The 9,529-nt window shown below is 28.4% G+C and overlaps 1 pseudogene; it reads right to left on the reverse strand.

The window, feature by feature from the left end:
• Positions 1 to 7,694: 7,694 nt before the first annotated feature.
• Positions 7,695 to 9,004, reverse strand: LOC112097938 (annotated as a pseudogene).
• Between the last annotated feature and the right edge of the window lie 525 nt (positions 9,005 to 9,529).

Raw genomic sequence — 9,529 nt, forward strand, 5'->3', positions numbered from 1 at the left:
ATGGCTGCTTTTTTTTTTTTGTTGTTGTTGCTGAAATCGAGCAAATGCAGGGTTGAAAATGGAGATATTAGTTGTGTGATAAACAACTAAAAGAGATGCGAGATGCAAAGAGATAGAGAGGACAAGAAACTGATTGTTAAATGCAAATTTAACAAGTGAAGAGAAAACTAATACACCATTTAAAAAAAAAGTATCAGACAATAACCTAAAATCTCTCATATAGAGAGGACTACGTTGAGGCTTATAATGAAGGAACCATAAATTTGTGCAGGCTGAAAGTGTAAAAATGAGCGGACAATCCGACCACAATTTAACTTATAGTGATACTGTGGGCACCCCCTCAGTATGCTTACGAAACCCCCCATTTTTTTACATTAACAGCATTTTTACAAGATAAAATTACATAAAACTACAAATACAAATTAATTAAACCCCAATCCATATATTTCTTTTTCATACAATTGCTTCCCAGTACACGTCACCCACGCATCATAAACTCCTTATTTTCAGGATCTAATATATTTTGGATTCATTTTTTTTTAGTTCCGAAATGATTTTGAAGTAATTAAGATAAAACATGTAAGTAGTTTATCAAATCTTTATAAAAAAATAAAAATAAACAAAAAACTTTATCAAATTTATTGAATTTTCTTTGCCAAGTGAGCAATTATTTTATTTACAAAAAAGTTTATTATAAGAAATTAAGGCAAAATAACAAAAATCCCAATAAAGTAATTGATTGAGTTTGAAGAATTAGTAACAAAAAGAAATTCAATTTATTTTGTCTTCTTTTATGTAATTTTAACCGAGAATAAAATTATGAGTTGAACTATTGGCACCCCTCCAAAATTCTTTTGAAACCCCTTTTTCAATAATGCTAGGCTTAATGCCAAAAATACCCTTATTTCTAAATAAACACATTTAATTTGTGAATCTTTTACTTTTTTATTATTTTCTCGCTCCTCACAAACAAACTTTTATGGGCGATTAACTTCTTAATAAAAATTAATTAATTAAATAAAATATCTGTAAGATTATGATGTAAAAAGATTTATTATGAGCCTTAAAAAAAGGCAGATAATTTTGTCAGAATGTGTTTTGTTTATTATGAATAGATTGTTTTAGTAATTGAAAAAAAAAATTATAGAGAATTTGAGAAAAAAATTACATATGTGAGTTTGATAGTAGAAAAAATACAAAAGTTTTTTTTTTAAGAGAGAAAATACAAAAGTTTGAATTGAGATAAAATAAATGTGAGATATATTAGAATATTTGTCCTTGAATATAATTATAGCAGAAGAGAGGTTTTAAAAGAATTTTGGAGGGGTGCCAATAGTCGAACTCTAAAACTATTAACATGAAAATGGGATTTCAAGTGAGTTTGTAGGACGTGCCAGTAGTACCACTTTTTAACTTATTGACAAAATAATAATAATAATAATTAATTTGTGGATCAAACGATAAGGTCTGATTTGAGGATGGACTTTTTGGTTTTAGGCCTCGTATTGGCAAAATACTTTCAAAATGTAATTATATAATGATTCTACTGCCAAGATGAACCTACATACATCTTTAAATTGAATAGAACATGCCAATGTGTTGCAACATATTCATTATTATTATTTTGAAAAAAAAATTAATTTAGACATTATTAAAAAAAAATTGGCGAAAACGGTATGGACAAATTTAATCATTTTATAGACAAAAATCTGAACTTTTGGATCGAACACTAATGTGTTACCTGAGTAATTTACTTTTTGATATTTAATTTACCCTTTTAATTTGCTATTTTGCCCAACATTGGACTTCAAAAATATCTTAAAAAATTTACTACATAATAATTGTATTGTCAGCATTTGAACATGAAATTCAAAACTAGAAAAATTCTCCAATGTGTTACCGCAAATTCGATGCTACAAATAAAAATAATTTTAATTTATCAAATAGAAAAAATTGAGCTGGTGAATCAAGCATTAAAGGTTTTAGGCTTTTTGGAATTTAAATTAAATGTTTTTGTTTAGCCCTAACAATGTACTTCAAAAATAATTTAAATTTTATTTTTTTATTTTTGGTTGAGCCCTAACATTGAACTTCAAAAGCAATTTTTAAATTTTAGTTACCTATTAATTCCATTTTTAAAATCTGAATCTAGAATTTTGAGCATTTTTTTATTTTTTATTTTATCTATGCAAGACAATAATATCAGGTTTAAAATCTGAATCTAGAATTTTGAGCATTGTAGCACGGCGCACTTTTTAATCAAGCAGGTGGTGCAGATATTTTAGGAGAATTACGGGTAATTTAAAGTATTTTCAGATATTTTCAAACTTTCATTATATGTTAGAGTGGAATATTGATAATTTTTTCTTAGGACAATGATTTGATATTTCACTCTCATGTTTTCCGTAAAACCATCCCCTTGACTAACCCACCCTATAGAAAAATTTAAAATAAATACATTTTGTAAATCCATCCCATAAATACCAAAAATACCCCTTTTGAAATGTCTTAATGATCGTTGAAGAGTACATTTATGTTTGCTTTTGAAATCTAGCATGAAAATTGCATCTTGTCTAAGGACCAAGGTAGCGGCACTAATGGGAGAGCAGCACCCTCACAAGTGTGAGGGCATCAGTTCAAGCCCTCTCACAAAAGTATTGTGGGAGCTAAAATATTCTAAAATCTTTCTCCCTTGCGAAATGGGAATGGAGCGAAGACATTCTTCCTCTGTAAGGGTTATTTGTTTGGACATGTATTTCATAGAATTTAATATAATAATGTAAGTTACAATTATATATATTTGATTGTAAATATTAATGTAATATTTGATATAATAGCAGTTGTAAATATCTGTACAATACAGTAATCTAATGTGTAATCAGTATTACAGAAAATGAGAGAGCAACTAACATGATTCCTTCACTCATGATCTGCAGAGAAAATGACAGCGTAACAATTAAGAGGATTGCCTCCAATTTCTTTCCTTTACAAGCTCTTGATACTTCTAAGTATAAACTACTTCTTAATACCACATGAATGAACCACTTTTTAATTAAAAATTACTTTTAAAAAAACAAAACTTGAAACTTAATAATTATGTTCCAAATTTTTCCCATGCCATGTCTTCTTCCTCTATCAATTCAATATTACATAGTTTTTCTTTTCTAGATTCCTCCCTTTCTTTAACCACTCGTGGTAAGGGCTGCTACCCTCCAAATGTAAGGGCAGTAGTTTGAATCCCCACAAACGTGCTATGTGGGTAATTTCTTTCCTAATTATAATGTGTAATTGAGTAAAAACAGTTTTCTCGCTTATCAAATGTGAGTAAAGTAGACATCCCTTAAATATTAGTGAAGGTTAAAAATAATATGAGCAGTACATCATAAAAACTTATAGAATTGATGCAAGCTATTACCAAATGTGAGTAGAGTAGACATCTTTCGAATATTAATAAGAGTTAAAAATAATTTGAGCAGTACATAATAAGAATTGATACAATTGATAGAATTGATGCAAACTATTCTCAGTAATAGTTTGATTTGTAAATATCAGTTATAGTCTCACGTAATATGAGTTATATTATGAACAATAGTTTCATGTAATAAAATAAAAAAATCATTCCCTTTCTTCTTCTTATATCATTGCAATATTTACTTCTTTTTTTATTTGAATGATTAAGAAAGAGTGTTAGAATATAAAAACTCATAAGCTTATGGTCTACTAAATTTAACTTATAAATCATAATAGACAATAATTGAACTAATAATTATTTATGTACCTATTTTAGTCATTTCAGCTAATGATAATATTGTGATTATATAAAATGTAATAAGTGGATGGTTTTATACAAAATGTGAGGGGAATATCGCCACCATTTTTCTTCTTTAATTTCTTTTAGGGTAGATATATTTTCACCTCACTATCTTTGTAAATCCACCACACTTTTAGAAAATAATTATAATAAGATCACATTATTTTTAAAATATGCAAATCAACAAAATTTTTTGATAATAAATCAATTAAATAAATCTTATAATTTTTTTTCGACTTAGATATCTTTAACTATTAAGATTGCTCTAAGATAAGTTTTATTTGACTATTCTGCCCTAATAATTGAAATGATTAAATGGTCCAAGAAATGTGAGCTCTTGTATGTAATAGTTTAATTATTGAATTTTAGTTGATTAAATCTCCAGGCTTCATTTATTTGCTTTCTTAAAAAATAATAACTCATTGTAATTATTTATTGGAAATGAGGTGGATTTACAAAATTTATTGGGGAAAAAAATCAAGCTTTTTTTTATGTTTATGTTTTTTATCTAGTAAAACTATATTGTATTTATTATTTTTTTAAAGTTATTTAGTCATACTTTGTAATTCATATCTCAAAACTAATTTGATATTAAGAGAATAGACATTAAACTATTTAACTTCATTTTTCTGTAGTTTTAACAATGGTCGTTTGCCTCGCATAGGGGCAACAATTTGATTGGACCACTATAAAGAAATTATAATTTTTTTTTAGCTATAACATAAAATTAGTCAAATAGAAATGGGCCAAAGTTAGGGGCTTATAATAAAGAAACCATAAATTGAGTAGACTTTAACATAAAAATTGTTGAAACGAGAGGACAATTAGAATCTAATATAAAATTTCAAATTTTTCCTTATTGTTTCTGTTTATTTGTTATTTTCTTGACCTTGAGCAGTGGAAGAGTAGAAAACTATCAACAGATGTAATTTTATTTTGTTGCGTTGTAGGATCGTATTTTGTCATTATTTCATTAGCATAACGGAGAAACAAATTCATGAGAGCAAAGATAATTAATTTAACAAAGCAAGAACTAAAATTAGTTAAAAAAATCAGAAAATATATATAGAAGTATATAAAATAAAAATAAAAATATAATTAAATTGCATCAACATCCCATTCAAAACCATCCAAGCCCCAGTTCAACCAAATTGGTAGTGCCTTGCAAATTAATCACCATTATCAATCATAATATAAGAAAGGGAAAAGGACAAACACACTCTCAACGTTTAGGCAAGGGGACAAAAATCCCCTAATATTTTAAAAAAGACATTTACACCCTAATTTATTATAATTTTATCATTATACCATTCTAGCATATAAAAAAAAATTATTAAATTATCCAATTTGTCTATATATTGTTAATAAAATTATAAATAGACAAATTGTATATTATAAAAAAATTATAAATATACCCTCATTGTCCAATTCCTCTATTTAAATTTTTATCAATAACTAATTTTCAAAAAAGACATCCATAGACCTAAAAAAATTGTAAATAAACTATAATTTTAAAAATAAAATTAGTTATTAATAAGCAATTTTATTTAAACTTTAAACTTGTATATTTAACAATTCTCCACATGTCAATCATTTAAACTTGTACATTTATAACCAAATTTCTATGTTATTTATTATGGTATTAATAACCAATTTTATTTTTAAAATTATAATTTATTTACAATTTTTTTTAAGTGTGTAGATGTCTTTTTTGAAAATTGGTTATAAATAAAAATTTAAATAGAGGAATGAGGTAATGAGGATATATTTATAATTTTATTAATAATATATAGACAAATTGGATAATCTAATAATTTTTTTTATATGCTAGAAGGGTATAATGATAAAATTATAATAAATTAGGGGTGTAAATGTCTTTTTTGAAATATTAGGGGGGATTTTTGTCATTTTTTCTAAATATTGGGGGTGTGTTTGTCCTTTTCCCTATAAGAAATAAAGGTATCTAATTATGAACTTCAATTTCATTATGAATATTATTAATAAGACAAACACAATTAATGGATGTTCATTGGCTTAAAACAAGAAGAAATTTGTCTGCATTTGTTCCATCGAGATAAAGGATGATTTGCAGGCACATTATGGTTTTCTTAGATGCACTAGTTTTACAGCCAAATAATAATAATAATAATAATATTAAAAATTAAAAAATTTACGCACTGCAAACAAAGCAAAATACTAGTAATAACATAAACACATTTAATGACACTTATTAATGGAAATATTTGATGCAAAGACGGCGTGGTGAAACTTGTGGCAAGAAAGCAGATGCCATAAAATATTCCCGACATTTTGCTCATATCCGTGTAGCCGCACAACCATTCTATTTTATCGATACAATTGAAAATTATATATTGTAAGTGACCGAACATAAAATATAACCACTTACAGATGCCGCATATTCCATAAAATTTATTTATTTTTGAACGGCCATAAATTTATTAATTCAAATAACTGATGTATTTCATATTGAAAACCTAGTTCACATCGACTCGGGATTATAAATCAATTTCGGATAAAATTTATAGTTAAATTTAAAATTGAGATCAACGACCATCAAATGATTCTCACGAAAAACCTAGAGAAAATGAATAGTAATTAACTCGGAAATGTTGATAAGTAATAACACGTGGTTACTAACAGAACCATGTGTCGAGAACTCGAATGGGAACAAAAATAATTATTAAGTATAGCAGTACAAATCATATTAAGAGAATGAATGGCGAGGATTTCGATTTGAAAAGTATTTTCTTGATAACATTTCATCTCTCAGTCTATAAATAAGAGATGGAACGCCGAGAAACTATCTTTTTGCAATTTTTAGAATTAGGTCAAGAGAAAATCCAGATTCAAATTAGCTTTTGAAATCTCTAAATACTGACCTGAGCATCGTAGTATCTTTTAGAGGCATATGCTCGAGTCCATTTGACCTATTTCTAAAAGATTTGAGAATTTAATTCAGGATCATTAGAGGAACTAGGTCCCATTATCAATTAAGCGCTTTCATATATAGAATCACTAAGCAAACAACCTCCATATCTGGTTTTTCAAATAATTTTTTAATTTCCTCCAATATTTTATATTTTATTAGTTTTAAAAACTTGAAATTCTTTTGACAAAGAAAGTGAAATTACTGTTGTAATCAAATTATAGTTTTCCTTTACAATAAGAATCCATATACTTTTTGATCTCAAGCTTTCATTATCCGCAACTAACACACACATGAATATAAATTGTAAAGGTAAAAATTTATTCATGAAAAATATGTTGGATTCGAAAGGATACCATTTTGCATGAATAAATTATAAATTATAAAATATTGGTATTTTATAAAATATGAATATCCCATAAGAAAAGAAAGAGTGACTTAAAATAAATATTGAAAAGAAAGATAGCTATATTGCTTATATAAAGAAGTCAAACTTAACATAATAATAACTCACCCGTGCTTTCGAAAGTTTATTTATATAAACCGTTTCACCTATTTAATTTGTTAATCCATTTAATCACAACCCATTTATAATTATAAAGAACAATAAACATGCAGTCCAAAATGATTTAATTAGTAACTAATTAAATAATTAATTATGGGAATGAAAATAAATTTTAAGTTTCAACACCTTATTTATAGTTTTAAACCACTCATTTATAATAATTAGGAAATAAAACCACGCTTCGCGCGGCTTTAAAAAAAGAATTTAGTATTATCATTTTTTTATTATACTTTTAACGATTTATTCTATTCGATTAAGAGATAAGATTTCCAAAAAAAACATGAAAAAAATAAAGTAACGCTAAAACCAAAAAGATTTTTTTAATTATTTAAAATTGCATTAGTTAAATTAACACCACGGAAATAGAAGTGCTATAGATGCACCTTGTCTAAGCCAAAACCTTGGAAACCTGAGGCTGATATATCACCGCGAGATCACCTGGAGAAGGAGCAAAAGATGCATCACGGTAGCCTCTCAGTATGTTCCCTTCTTCGGTAGTGAATTCGAGAGAGGTGAGCATTGCAAGCCCGTAATTATGCGTGATGATATCAATAGCGCGGCAACAGTCAGGGCCAATATCAACCTGGCTATTAAGGAAGAATATAACAATCTCATTTGAGCATGATTTCAGCTCCATTAACGCGTTCCAGCACTCCGTTAGACCTCCGCTAGCTTCAAGTCTTGTTGCAAGATCGTAGCCTGATTTCATATTGTTGTTGAGGCGATCATTCCTGCTGGTTGCATTTGCAATATTTGCTATGATCAGGCAAGTGAGGGCCAAAATGAAAAACACATGTTTTAGAGCCTTTGCTATTTTCTATTCTTTTATTTTGTGTTTATGTTTACGTGAGATATCATATTTTTTGTTACTATTTATAAATTAAGGTGAGGTAGATGAGAAGAGTGATTAAAAATGTTTATAAATGATTGCTTAATTTATGATCAAGAAGGTTTCAATTAGAAAAGATAGTGAATCTTTTGATGAACTGTTACATATTGATTGTGTAATAACAATCAAATTAATTATGAGAAGATGAAAAGTCAAATCTGAAAGAAAATTTCTCTATTTATTAGATAATAGATAATATACAAAAATGAGAAATAATGATGCCACATCACCTCTTGTAGTCCCAACTTTATATAAATATATAGATAAATAGATTGATGCGAAAGCAGCAGTTCAAGTCCCACAGTTTTAATATAGGGACTCCATTTCTTCCTGAATTAAAGGAAAAGTTGGTGCAATGTGCAGTCTAAAAAAAATCATAAAATTATTGACACAAACCACCCCAACAATATATTTTTTTAAGGGTTATTTTTTACCAATCCCCATATGTTTCAACAAATTTTGGCGCATATCCTAATGTTTCAACAACTATCACCACATGCCCTAATCAATAAATTATGCAGATAACTTTGACAGAACAAGGGTAAAAAGGAAAATGATGGTTTGCTCCCGTGATCCCCAACTGAAACCCGAAGCCCACGTCAGAATTTCAATTTCATAAACAAACGCTATCGTTTTATGCTCATCCAAATCAAAATCCACACAAGTACACTCACCTCACCAATCTACCAAAACTCATATTCCACACCTCACCAAATTTGTTTCAGTTTCATTTTCATCCACCATCACCATCGTCAATTCGTGACCGCTAAGCACCTTATCAAGAGATTCCATCTAGTGAATCTAGTTCGAGGTGGAAGTCATATTAACCCGCAGGATCTCTAAAGATGAGTACGCCCAGATCTGATTCACTTGCAGGTATTTGAGAACAAGCCCCTCTAGAGATGAATGTGCAGCTGACTCAATCACTGTGGATTTTGCGGCATCAATCCTAGATGCCTTTCTTCGCCCGTATTCTAAGAATAAATCCCATTCTTGCTAAGAGCGGTAATTCCTTTAAGCCACTCACTGGAACCCCATGCCACAAAGCACTGCCACATCGCTGGCCGCTCGTACAACAACCACAACACAAAGCCGATCGATTGATTTGGGTATAATTTTACTTGGTCAATATTGAAATTGGAATTGATGGCAAAATATAAATTAATTTTAAAATTGATTAGATGATTTGCTAGTTTTTTGGGCGTTCTAGCATGATGAATAAAATGATTTGGTGAATTTGATTAGCTATTTCGTTCGGAAAATTGGATGGCTAGTTTGGTGCATAAGGCTTGGAAGATAAAGATTGGTTTGCTATTT

The sequence above is a fragment of the Citrus clementina genome, unplaced genomic scaffold, assembly GCF_000493195.1.
Source record: "Citrus clementina cultivar Clemenules unplaced genomic scaffold, Citrus_clementina_v1.0 scaffold_5, whole genome shotgun sequence".
NCBI lineage: Eukaryota > Viridiplantae > Streptophyta > Magnoliopsida > Sapindales > Rutaceae > Citrus > Citrus x clementina.